Source organism: Arachis hypogaea, chromosome 14 (assembly GCF_003086295.3).
Source record: "Arachis hypogaea cultivar Tifrunner chromosome 14, arahy.Tifrunner.gnm2.J5K5, whole genome shotgun sequence".
In the NCBI taxonomy this organism is placed as follows: Eukaryota; Viridiplantae; Streptophyta; class Magnoliopsida; order Fabales; family Fabaceae; genus Arachis; species Arachis hypogaea.
In genome coordinates, this window is record NC_092049.1 from 71409768 (window position 1) to 71421057 (window position 11290).

General features: G+C 39.0%; 1 non-coding gene across 1 annotated transcript; it reads right to left on the reverse strand.

Annotated features, from left to right (window-relative positions):
- Positions 1-6631: 6631 nt before the first annotated feature.
- On the reverse strand, positions 6632-6738 carry LOC112746735 (small nucleolar RNA R71). Its single transcript, XR_003174602.1, has one exon. It is a non-coding gene; the product is annotated as a small nucleolar RNA R71 (small nucleolar RNA).
- Positions 6739-11290: the final 4552 nt, after the last annotated feature.

The window sequence follows — 11290 nt, forward strand, 5'->3', positions numbered from 1 at the left end:
TTTTAAATCATATCTCTTCTTATCATACTTATCTTTTTAAATCATATCTTCTATCTTATCTTTCTCCCTATTTTCGAAACCCCCCCCTTTTAAAAACCCATTCGGCCTCTTTCCTCTCATCCACCATTCTACACTAGCTCTCCTTCTATCCCTCTCCTTTCTTTTCTTTTGCTTGAGGACAAGCAAACCTCTAAGTTTGGTGTATTTATCCGTGATCACTAAACCATACCCACTAAAGATCATGGCTCCTAAAGGAAAACAACCCACTCCAAGAGGCAAGAAAGAGAGTATTCCAAAACCACTTTGGAATCAAGGGAGGTTCTTAACCAAAGAACATTCAGACCATTACTACAAAATAATGGGTCTAAGATCTGTGATCCCGGAAGTCAAGTTTGATCTGAAAGAAGATGAATATCCGGAGATCCAAGAGCAGATTCGAAACAGGAACTGGGAAGTCCTAGCTAATCCTGAAACGAAAGTGGGAAGGAATATGGTTCAAGAATTCTACGCTAATCTGTGGCAAACAGACAGGCAGAGAATATCTGGAGCTGCCCTCTACGACTACAGGAATGTGGTCAGAGGAAAGATTGTTCACATCCACCCTGACAAAATTAGGGAGATCTTTAAGCTACCTCAGCTGAAAGATGACCCAGACTCCTTCAATAGGAGAATGATGAGAACAAACAAGGGCCTGGATAAGATTCTAGAGGATATATGCATCCCTGGAGCCAAGTGGACCACCAGCACGAAGAGTGCCCCAAGTCAACTCAAGAGAGAAGATCTCAAACTAGTCGCCAGAGGATGGTTGGACTTCATTGGGCGTTCTATATTGCCCACCAGCAACCGTTCTGAAGTCAATATAAGAAGAGCAGTGATGATCCATTGCATTATGTTGGGAAAAGAAGTAGAAGTTCATCAACTGATCCCATCTGAATTCTACATACTTGCCAACAAGAACTCCAAGGATGCCAAGTTGGCTTATCCAAGCTTAATCTCTATGCTCTGCAAAGATGCTGGAATAAAGATGGGAATAATAGAGTATATCTCAGTGGAGCAACCAATCACAAAAATCACAATAGAAAAACAACAAATGCAGGATGACCCCATCAAGAGGAGGGCGCAAGAATTCCTACCAGAACTCCCTCAATTTGAATACTGGGAGCATCTTGAGGCATATGTCACTAAGTTGCAAGAAACCATGGATCAATTGAAGGAAGAACAGCAAAATCAAAATAGCATACTTTGCAAACTGCTCAGAGAACAAGAGGTGCAAGGGCGTGAATTAAGAGAACTAAAGCGTCAGAAACTATCTCTTGAAGGGCCAAGCACCCCACAGACTAAAGATGCATCCGCTTCCCAAAGTCAAGGTTGTTGAGTTCTGATCTTAACCTTAACCCTGTGATAACTTTCTTTTCTATTATTCGAGTTTCACCTTAGGAGTCATATAATGGCAATAAGTATTTATATTTTGATTTTATCCCCAATTAAGCTATAATTTATTTTTCTCATCATCATTAAACATGAATAAAATAGAAGATTTTCTTTAGAACAAGGAGGCAATAATTTTCGAGTTTTTAATAAAACAAATTCTAATTGTTTACATGTGGTGGCAATGCTTTCTGCCTTCAGAATGAATGCTTGAATAGTGTATATGTCTTTGGAATTTGATGTTCTTGAATGTTAAATATGTTGGCTCTTGAAAGAATAATAAACATGAGACATGTTATTGGCAATCTGAAAAATCATAAAAATGATTCTTGAAGCAAGAAAAAGTAGTGAATACAAAGCTTGCAAAAAAAAAAAAGCAAGCAGAAAAAGCCAATAACCCTTAAAACCAAAAGGCAAGGGTAATAAAAAGGATCCAAGGCTTTGAGCATCAGTGGATAGGAAAGCCTAAGGAAATTAAATCTTGGTCTAAGCGGCTAAACCAAGCTGTCCCTAACCATGTGCTTGTGGCGTGAAGGTGTCAAGTGAAAACTTGAGACTGAGCAGTTAAAGTCAAGGTCCAAAGCAAAGAGAAGAGTGTGCTTAAGAACCCTGGACACCTCTAATTGGGGGCTTTAGCAAAGCTGAGTCACAATCTGAAAAGGTTCACCCAATTATGTGTCTGTGGCATTTATGTATCCGGTGGTAATACTGAAAAACAAAGTGCTTAGGGCCACGGCCAAGACTCATAAAAGTAGCTGTGTTCAAGAATCAACATACTGAACTAGGAGAATCAATAACACTATCTGAATTTTGAGTTCCTATAGATGCCAATCATTCTGAGATTCAATGGATAAAGTGAGATGCCAAAACTGTTCGGAGGCAAAAAGCTACTAGCCCCGCTCATTTAATTAGAATCTGAGCTTCACTCAAAAACTCTGAGATATTATTGTTTCTTGACTCATTTGTATTCTAATCTATTGATGAGCGGATAATTTATACGCTTTTTGACATTGTTTTTAGTATGTTTTTAGTAGGATCTAGTTACTTTTAGGGATGTTTTCATTAGTTTTTATGTTAAATTCACATTTTTGGACTTTACTATGAGTTTGTGTGTTTTTCTGTGATTTAAGGTATTTTCTAGCTGAAATTGAGGGACTTGAGCAGAAATCAGATTCAGAGGTTGAAGAAGGACTGCTGATGCTGTTGGATTCTGACCTCCCTGCACTCAAAGTGGATTTTCTGGAGCTACAGAACTTAAAATGGCGCGCTTCCAATTGCGTTGGAAATTAGACATCCAGGGCTTTCCAGCAATATATAATAGTCCATACTTTGGCCAAGAATAGATGACGTAAACTGGCGTTCAACGCCAGCTTTCTGCCCAAATCTGGCGTCCAGCGCCAGAAAAGGAGCCAAAACCAGAGTTGAACGCCCAAACTGGCACAAAAGCTGGCGTTCAACTCCAAGAAGGACCTCTACACGTGCAACACTCAAGCTCAGCCCAAGCACACACCAAGTGGGCCCCGAAAGTGGATTTATGCATCAATTACTTACTTCTGTAAACCCTAGTAGCTAGTTTATTATAAATAGGACCTTTCACTATTGTATTAGACGTCTTTTTGACCATCTTTGGTCTCAGTTTTAATCCATTGTTCATCTTAGGAGACTATTGATCACGTTTTAGTGGGCTGGCCATCTCGGCCATGCCTGGACCTTTCACTTATGTAATTTTAACGGTAGAGTTTCTACACTCCATAGATTAAGGTGTGGAGCTCTGCTGTTCCTCAAAGATTAATGCAAAGTACTACTGTTTCCTATTCAATTCATCTTATTTCGCTTCTAAGATATTCATTCGTACTTCAATCTGAATGTGATGAACGTGACAATCATCATCATTCCCTATGAACGCGTGCCTGACAACCACTTCCGTTCTACCTTAGACTGAATGAGTATCTCTTAGATCTCCTAACCAGAATCTTCGTGGTGTAAGCTAGAATGATAGCGGCATTCAAGAGAATCCGGAAGGTCTAAACCTTGTCTGTGGTATTCTGAGTAGGATTCAATGAATGAATGACTGTGACGAGCTCCAAACTCGCGATTGCGGGGCGTTAGTGACAGACGCAAAAGGATAGTAAATCCTATTCCAGCATGATCGAGAACCGACAGATGAATAGCCGTGCCGTGACAGGGTGCATTGACCATTTTCACTGAGAGGATAAGATGAAGACATTGACAAGGGTGATGCCTCCAGAAGATTAGCCGTGCCGTGACAGGGCATTGGATCATTTTCCCGAGAGATGACCGAAAGTAGCCATTGACAGTGGTGATGTATCACATAAAGCCAGCCATAGAAAGGAGTAAGACTGATTGGATGAAGATAGCAGGAAAGCAGAGGTTCAGAGGAACGGAAGCATCTCCATTCGCTTATCTGAAATTCTCACCAATGAATTACATAAGTATTTCTATCCCTATTCTATTAATTATTATTTTCGAAAACTCCATTATCAATTTATATCTGCCTAACTGAGATTTGCAAGGTAACCATAGCTTGCTTCATACCAACAATCTCCGTGGGATTCGACCCTTACTCACGTAAGGTATTACTTGGACGACCCAGTGCACTTGCTGGTCAGTTACACGGAGTTGTGAACCGTGGTTTTGGCATCATGTTTTTGGCGCCATTTCCAGGGAAAGAAAGAGCAATGAACTTTACATAATTAAAGTGTAATCACGATTCCGCGTACCAAGTTTTTGGCGCCATTGCCGGGGATTGTTTGAGTTTGGACAACTAACGGTTCATCCTGTTGCTCAGATTAGGTAATTTTCTTTTTGTTTTCTTTTCAAAAAAAAAAATTTTTTTTCAAAAATATTTCAAAATTTTCTCCTTTGTTTTCGAAAAAAAAAATAAAACAAAAATGTTTTCAAAAATTTTATTCAAAATTTTTAAGAATGAATTCTAGTGTTTCATGAAGCATGTGAAGCCTGGCTGGCTGTAAAGCCATGTCTAAATTCTTGGACTGAGGCTTCCAAACCATCAGCATAGAGGCATGTTATTTTGATAAGTAATGAGCAGTATATTCTCTTATGTTGCATGCTGAAGCTTGGCTGGCCATTGGCCATGTCTAGTGTTTTGGACCGGAGCTTTCATTGAAAGCTTGGCTGGCTAGTGAGCCATATCTAATTCCTGGACTGAAGCTTTAGACTAAACATGGCAAGATTCCTGGAATTCATGTTAAAAATTTTGGAATCCTTATTTTTTCTTTTTCATATAATTTTCGAAATAAAAATCCAAAAAAATTATAAAATCATAAAAATCAAAAATATTTTTTTGTGTTTCTTGTTTGAGTCATGAGTCATGTTATAAGTTTGGTGTCAATTGCATGTGCATCTTGCATTTTTCGAAAATTCATGCATTCATAGTGTTCTTCATGATCTTCAAGTTGTTCTTGGTAAGTCTTCTTGCTTGATCTTTGCATTTGCATGTTTTGTGTCTTTTCTTGTTTTTCATATGCATTCTTGAATTCTTAGTGTCTAAGCATTAAAGAATTCTAAGTTTGGTGTCTTGCATGTTTTCTTTGCATTAAAAATTTTTCAAAATTGTGTCTATGATGTTCATCTTGACATTCAAAGTGCTCTTGGTGTTCATCTTGACATTCATAGCATTCTTGCATGCATTCATTGTTTTGATCCATAACTTTCATGCATTGCATCATTTTTCATGTTTTTCTCTCTCATCATAAAAATTCAAAAAAATAAAAAAATATCTTTCCCTTTTTCTCTCATCAAATTCGAAAATTTGAGTTGACTTTTTCAAAAAATTTTTAAAATCAAGTTGTTTCTTATGAGTCAAATCAAATTTTCAATTTGAAAATCTTATCTTTTTCAAAATCTTTTTCAAAAATCAAATCTTTTTCAAAATTCTTAGTTATTTTCGAAAATTCCAAAAATATTTTTCAAAAATCTTTTTCTTATTTTTATATCAAATTTTCGAAAATAACATAATCAATTAATGTTTTGATTCAAAAATTTGAAGTTTGTTACTTGCTTGTTAAGAAAGATTCAAACTTTAAGTTCTAGAATCATATCTTGTGATTTCTTATGAATCAAGTCATTAATTGAGATTTTAAAAATCAAATCTTTTTCAAAACTAATTTCTAAAATATCTTCTCATCTTATCTTTTTCAAAAATCTAATTTCAAAATATCTTTTCCAACTTCCTAACTTCTTATCTTTTTAAAATTTGTTTTAACTAACTAACTAACTTTTTGTTTGTTTCTATCTTTTTCAAAACTACCTAACTAACCCTCTCTTTCTCTAATTTTCGAAAATATCTCCCCCTTTTTCAAAATTTCTTTTTAATTAACTAATTATTTCAATTTCTAAATCTTAATTTTCGAAAATTACTAATATTTTTCAAAAACTATTTTAAAAAATTACTAACTTTTTTTCAAAAATTATTTTCGAAAATCCTCTCCCTCTCTCATCTTATTCTATTCATTTATTCATCTACTAACATCTCTTCCTCACATCACTCACCAAATTCGAACCCCCCTCTTCTATCTGTGTTCGAATTTTTTTTCTTCTTCTTCTCTTATTCTACTAACAATAAGGAACCTCTTTACTGTGACATAGAGGATTCCTCTTCTTTTCTTTTTCTCTTCTCTTTCTTATGATCAGGGACAAAGAAAAAGGCATTCTTGTTGAAGCTGATCCAGAACCTGAAAGGACTCTGAAGAGGAAACTAAGAGAAGCTAAATTACAACAATCCAGAGAAAACCTTATTGAAAATTTTGAACAAGTAAAGGAGATGGCAGCCGAACCCAACAACAATAATGCAAGGAGAATGCTTGGTGACTTTACTGCACCTAATTCCAATTTACATGGAAGAAGCATCTCCATTCCTGCCATTGGAGCAAACAACTTTGAGCTGAAACCTCAATTAGTTTCTCTGATGCAGCAGAACTGCAAGTTTAATGGACTTCCATCTGAAGATCCTTTTCAGTTCTTAACTGAATTCTTGCAGATATGTGATACTGTTAAGACTAATGGAGTAGATCCTGAAGTCTACAGGCTCATGCTTTTCCCTTTTGCTGTAAGAGACAGAGCTAGAGTATGGTTGGACTCTCAACCTAAGGATAGCCTGAACTCTTGGGATAAGCTGGTCAAGGCTTTCCTAGCCAAGTTCTTTCCTCCTTAAAAGCTGAGCAAGATTAGAGTGGATGTTCAAACCTTCAGACAGAAAGAAGGTGAATCCCTCTATGAAGCTTGGGAGAGATACAAAGGACTGACCAAAAAGTGTCCTTCTGACATGCTTTCAGAATGGACCATCCTGGATATATTCTATGATGGTCTGTCTGAGTTATCTAAGATGTCATTGGATACCTCTGCAGGTGGATCCATTCACCTAAAGAAAACGCCTGCAGAAGCTCAAGAACTCATTGACATGGTTGCAAATAACCAGTTCATGTACACTTCTGAAAGGAATCCTGTGAATAATGGGACGCCTATGAAGAAGGGAGTTCTTGAGATTGATACTCTGAATGCCATATTGGCTTAGAATAAAATATTGACTCAGCAAGTCAATATGATCTCTCAGAGTCTGAATGGAATGCAAGCTGCATCCAACAGTACTCAAGAGGCTTCTTATGAAGAAGAAGCTTATGGTCCTGAGAACCCTGCAATAGCAGAGGTGAATTATTTAGGTGAACCTTATGGAAACACCTATAACTCATCATGGAAAAATCATCCAAATTTCTCATGGAAGGATCAAAAGCCTCAACAAGGCTTTAATAATGGTGGAAGAAACAGGTTTAGCAATAGCAAGCCTTTTCCATCATCCACTCAGCAACAGACAGAGAATTCTGAGCAGAACCCATCTAGCTTAGCAAACTTAGTCTCTGATCTATCTAAGGCCACTGTGAGTTTCATGAATGAAACAAGGTCTTCCATTAGAAATTTGGAAGCACAAGTGGGCCAGCTGAGTAAAAGGATCACTGAAATCCCTCCTAGCACTCTCCCAAGCAATACAGAAGAAAATCCAAAAGGAGAGTGCAAGGCCATTGACATAACCAAAATGGCCGAACCCAATGAGGGAGAGGAGGACGTGAATCCCAAGGAGGAAGACCTCCTGGGACGTCCAGTGATCAATAAGGAGTTTCCCTCTGAGGAACCAAAGGAATCTGAGACTCATCTAGAGACCATAGAGATTCCATTGAACCTCCTTATGCCATTCATGAGCTCTGATGAGTATTCCTCTTCTGAAGAGAATGAGGATGTTACTGAAGAGAAAACTGCCAAGTTTCTTGGTGCAATCATGAAGCTGAATGCCAAATTATTTGGCATTGATACTTGGGAAGATGAACCTCCCTTGTTCATCAATGAACTAAGTGATCTGGATCAACTGACATTGCCTCCGAAGAGACATGATCCTGGAAAGTTCATAATACCTTGTACTATAGGCACCATGATCTTTAAGGCTCTGTGTGACCTTGGTTCAGGGATAAACCTCATGCCCCTCTCTGTAATAGAGAAACTGGGAATCTATGGGGTGCAAGCTGCTAAAATCTCATTAGAGATGGCAGACAATTCAAGAAAACAGGCTTATGGACAAGTAGAGGACGTGTTAGTAAAGGTTGAAGGCCTTTACATCCCTGCTGATTTCATAGTCCTGGATACTGGAAAGGAAGAGGATGAATCCATCATCCTAGGAAGACCTTTCCTAGCCACATCAAGAGCTGTGATTGATGTGGACAGAGGAGAATTGATCCTTCAATTAAATAAGGACAACCTTGTGTTTACAACTCAAGGATCTCTCTCTGCATCCATGGAGAGGAAGCAGAAAAAGCTTCTCTCAAAGCAGAGTCAACCAAAGCCCCCACAGTCAAACTCTAAGTTTGGTGTTGGGAGGCCACAACCAAACTCTAAGTTTGGTGTCAAACCCCTATATCCAAACTCTAAGTTTGGTGTTGGGAGGTCTCAACAAAGCTCTGCACATCTGTGAGGCTCCATGAGAGCCCACTGTCAAGCTATTGACATTAAAGAAGCGCTTGTTGGGAGGCAACCCAATTTTTATCTAACTATATTTTTCTTGGTTATATGTCTTTATAGGTTCATGATCATGTGGAGTCACAAAATAAATATAAAAATTGAAAACGGAATCAAAAACAGTAGAAGAAAAATCACACCCTGGAGGAGCATCTGTCTGGCGTTCAGCGCCAGAACAGAGCATGGTTCTGGCGCTGAACGCCCAAAATGGGCAGCTTCTGGGCGCTGAACGCCAGAACAGGCATGGTTCTGGCGTTCAACGCCAGAAATGGCACACAAATGGGCGTTGAACGCCCAAAATGGCCACCAACCTGGCGCTGAACGCCCAGAGTTGTGTGCAAAGGCATTTTTACATGCCTAATGGGTGCAGGGATGTAAATCCTTGAATACCTCAGGATCTGTGGACCCCACAGGATCCACTCAGGATCTGTGGACCCCACAGGATCCCCACCTACCTCCACTCAACTCTTCTTATCACTTTCTTTCACACAACCCCATAAACACTCTTCCCCAAAAACCCTTCACCAATCACCTCAAACTCTCTTCCCCATCACCTCTTCACCACTCACATCCATCCACTCTTCCCCATAAACCTACCTCATAAACTCCACCTACCTTCAAAAATTCAAAACCAATTTCCCACCCAAACCCACCCATATGGCCGAAACCTTTCCCCCCTCCCTTCCCTATATAAAGCCCTCCATTCTTCATCAAATTCACACAACACACTCCTCTACACCCTTCTTGGCCGAAACACTCCCCACTCTCCCTCTCCTCCATTTCTTCTTCTTCTTCATCTATTCTTTTTTTTATTATTGCTCGAGGGCGAGCAAAATTCTAAGTTTGGTGTGGTAAAAGCATAAGCTTTTTGTTTTTCCATTACCATTGATGGCACCTAAGACCGGAGAATCCTCTAGAAAGGGAAAAGGGAAGACAAAAGCTTCCACATCCGAGTCATGGGAGATGGAAAGGTTCATCTCCAAAGCCCATCAAGACCACTTCTATGATGTTGTGGCCAAGAAGAAGTTGATCCCTGAGGTCCCTTTCAAACTCAAAAGAAATGAGTATCCGGAGATCTGACATGAAATTCAAAAAAGAGGTTGGAAAGTTCTAACAAATCCCATCCAACAAGTCGGCATCCTAATGGTTCAAGAGTTCTATGCCATTGCATGGATCACCAAGAACCATGATCAAAGTAAGAACCCGGATCCAAAGAACTATGTTACAATGGTTCGGGGGAAATACTTAGATTTTAGTCCGGAGAATGTGAGTTTGGCGTTTAACTTGCCCATGATGCAAGGAGATGAACGCCCCTACACTAGAAGGGTCAACTTTAATCAAAGGTTGGACCAAGTCCTTATGGACATATGTGTAGAAGGAGCTCAATGGAAGATTGACTCCAAAGGCAAGCCGGTTTAACAAAGAAGATTGGACCTCAAGCCTGTAGCTAGAGGATGGTTGGAGTTCATTCAATGCTCAATCATTCCCACTAGCAACCGGTCTGAAGTTACTATAGACCGGGCCATCATGATCCATAGCATCATGATTGGAGAAGAGGTGGAAGTTCATGAGATTATACCTCAAGAACTCTACAAGGTGGCTGACAAGTCCTCCACCATGGCAAGGTTAGCCTTTCCTCACCTCATTTGCCACCTATGCAATTCGGCTGGGATTGACATAGAGGGAGATATCGTCATCAAAGAGGACAAGCCCATCACTAAGAAAAAGATGGAGCAAGCAAGAGAGCCCACTCATGGAGCTCAAGAGGCATATGAAGCTCATCACCATGAGATCCCGGAGATGCCTCAAATGCACTTTCCTCCACAAAACTATTGGGAGCAAATTAACACCTCCCTAGGAGAATTGAGTTCCAATATGGGACAACTAAGTGTGGAACATCAAGAGCACTCCATCATGCTCCAAGAAATCAGAGAAGATCAAAAAGCAATGAGGGAGGAGCAACAAAGACAAGGAAGAGACATAGAAGAGCTCAAAGACATCATTGGTTCCTCAAGAAGGAAACACCACCACCACTAAGGTGGATTCGTTCCTTGTTCTTATTTCTTTTGTTTTTCGTTTTCTATGTTATGTGCTTATCTATGTTTGTGTCTTCATTACATGATCATTAGTAGTTAGTAACTTTGTCTTAAAGTTATAAATGTCCTATGAATCCATCACCTCTCTTAAATGAAAAATGTTTTAATTCAAAAGAACAAGAAGTACATGAGTTTCGAATTTATCCTTGAACTTAGCTTAATTATATTGATGTGGTGACAATGCTTCTTGTTTTCTGAATGTATGCTTGAACAGTGCATATGTCTTTTGAAGTTGTTGTTTAAGAATGTTAAATATGTTGGATCTTGAAAGAATGATGACTAGAAAACATGTTATTTGATAATCTGAAAAATCATAAAAATGATTCTTGAAGCAAGAAAAAGCAGCAAAGAACAAAACTTGCAGAAAAAAAAATATAGGCGAAAAAAAATATATATAGAAAGAAAAAAAGGAAAAGCAAGCAGAAAAAGCCAAAGCTCTTAAAACCAAGAGGCAAGAGCAAAAAGCCAATAACCCTTAAAACCAAAAGGCAAGGGCAAATAAAAAGGATCCCAAGGCTTTGAGCATCAGTGGATAGGAGGGCCTAAAGGAATAAAATCCTGGTCTAAGCGGCTAAACCAAGCTGTCCCTAACCACGTGCTTGTGGCGTGTAGGTGTCAAGTGAAAACTTGAGACTGAGCAGTTAAAGTCAAGGTCCAAAGCAAAAAAAAGAGTGTGCTTAAGAACCCTGGACACCTCTAATTGGGGACTTTAGCAAAGCTGAGTC